Source organism: Portunus trituberculatus, chromosome 12, assembly GCF_017591435.1.
Source record: "Portunus trituberculatus isolate SZX2019 chromosome 12, ASM1759143v1, whole genome shotgun sequence".
Lineage (NCBI taxonomy): Eukaryota > Metazoa > Arthropoda > Malacostraca > Decapoda > Portunidae > Portunus > Portunus trituberculatus.
Window position 1 is genome coordinate 7,000,539 of NC_059266.1, and position 2,500 is coordinate 7,003,038.

Consider the following 2,500-nt stretch of genomic DNA (forward strand, 5'->3'; position numbering starts at 1 on the left):
GTGTTAATGAGGTGTACCTGTAACATACGACACAGTACCTGGTCTTGCTTAATTATCCCGCCCCTAATGCTGCCTGAGATAGTGGCGGTGGTGGTGGTGGTGGTGGTGGTGGTGGTGGTGATGATGATGATGATGATGATGCTAATAACAATAATGATGATGATGATAATAATGATGATAATGATGATGATAATAATGATGAAAAGAAGAAGAAGACGAAGAAGAAGAAGAAGAAGAAGAAGAAGAAGAAGAAGAAGAAGAAGAAGAAGAAGAAGAAGAAGAAGAAGAAGAAGAAAGAGAAGAAGAAAGAAAAGAAGATGATGATGATGATAATGAAGTAGAAGAAACAGTAGAAGAACAACAAGAATAAGAACAACAAGAAAAAAAAAGAAGAAAAAGAAAGAAGACAATACACTAAAAAGAAAAAGAAAAGAAAAAAAGAAGAAAAGAAGAAAAAAAAAAAACACACACAAAAAAAAAAGAAACGAGAAAACAAAACAATAAAAAAAAAGAACAAGAACAAGAACATTAACACTACCACCACCACCACCACCACCATCACCACCACCACCACCACCACCACCACCAGCAGGCGCCAGGTAGAAGCAGACAGGTGTGACGTCATTAAGGTATCGACCACAACTACCACTGCGTCACCTGGTCGTCACCGCCACGACCCGTCACGACCACAGCAGCACGAGGAGGAGGAGGAGGAGGAGGAGGAGGAGGAGGAGGAGGAGGAGGAGGAGGAGGAGGAGGTGGTGGTGGTGTTTGGTCGAGGTGGAAGTGAAAGAGATGGAGAAGAGGAATAAAAGAAGAAAGAAATGGTATGTGAGGAGGAGGAGGAGGAGGAGGAGGAGGAGGAGGAGGAGGAGGAGGAGGAGGAGGAGGAGGAGGAGGAGGAGGAGGAGGAGAAGAAGAAGAAGAAGAAGAAGAAGAAGAAGAAGAAGAAGAGAGAAGAAGAAGAAGAAGAAGAAGAAGAAGAAGAAGAAGAAGAAGAAGAAGAAGAAGAAGAAGAAGAAGAAGAAGAAGAAGAAGAAGAAGAAGAAGAAGAAGAAGAAGAAGAAGAAGAAGAGAAGAAGAAGAAGAAGAAGAAGAAGAAGAAGAAGAAGAAGAAGAAGAAGAAGAAGAAGAACAAGAAGAAGAATACAAAGGAATACAAAGGAAGGAACAGACAGCAACAGCCCTACTGGTCCTAACGAGGGTGTGTGTGTGCCTATGCTACCACTACAGATGCTATAAGTTAGAGGGTGAAGGACATCAGGGTTCAGGGAAGAAGAAAAGAGGCCACAGGGAGAGAAAGTCAAAGATGTGACAGGAAAGATTGAAGGAGAAGTGACACTATCTAGTACAGGAACTACAAACAAAGAAAGGATATCTTATGAAGGCGCAAAGTACGTCATTTGAGGGGTTAATGTGAAGTGAATGTCCAACCTTTTTTTAAGTTTCTATTGTATTGCTAGGGACAACATGTGCTGGGAGAGAGTTCCACACATTTACAATTCTATTGAAGAAATAATGTTTTGCCTCGTCTGATCTGAAACGCTTACCTGTAATCTTGTAACCATTATTTCTAGTGGTGTTGGAGCTGTCAATGGTGAGATAGTTGTTTACATTTACTTTATCAAAGCCCAGGAACATTTTAAATAGTTCAATCAAATCTCGTCGCATCGCCGCTTCTCTAAACTGAATAAGTTGAGTTCCCTGAAGCGCTCCTCGTAAGGCTTGTGTCGCAGTCGTGGGATCAACTTGGTGACTCTTTGGAGGAGGAGGAGGAATTTTCACAGGAAAGGATGAAAGGAGATTCTATTATTCACCCTACGGTGAACTCTACATATCTATCTATAAGAAAGTTAATATAGTATCATGTTTAATTATTCAGACAAGAAGAGAGCTTGTTGGGGGTTATTCTTTAAATATTTATCAATTTTGTTTTTGAATGATGCAATGGAAGTACTGTTTACTATTTCAGAAGGAAGCTTATTCCAAATGTTAACTATTCTATTAAAGAAAAAGTGCTTTGCCTCATGTGTTTTAAAGCGTTTTGGTGTAATTTTAAATCCATTATTCCTTGTTATGGTGGAATGATCAATAGTAAAATATTTATTGACATCAAGGTTGTTGTATCCCTGAAAATTTTTGAAAACTTCGATTAGGTCTCCTCTTATCCTGCGCTTTGTTAAGCTGAATAAATTTAATGCTTCCAGTCGTTCCTCATACGGCTTGTTTCTCAATCTCGGAATCATCTTGGTCACTCTACGCTGGATCCTTTCCAGTTTTTCAATGTCTTTTCTGTAATATGGTGACCAGAACTGCACACAGTATTCAAGCTGAGGACGCACCAATGAGTTATATAAAGTAAGGATAACTTTTTCTGATTTAAATTCAAAGGTTCTTCCAATGAACCCAACTAATTTATTTGCATTCTTTACTGCTTCTGTGCAGTGTTTGCTCGGCTTGAGATCTTTAGACACCACAACACCAAGATCTTTTTCATTCT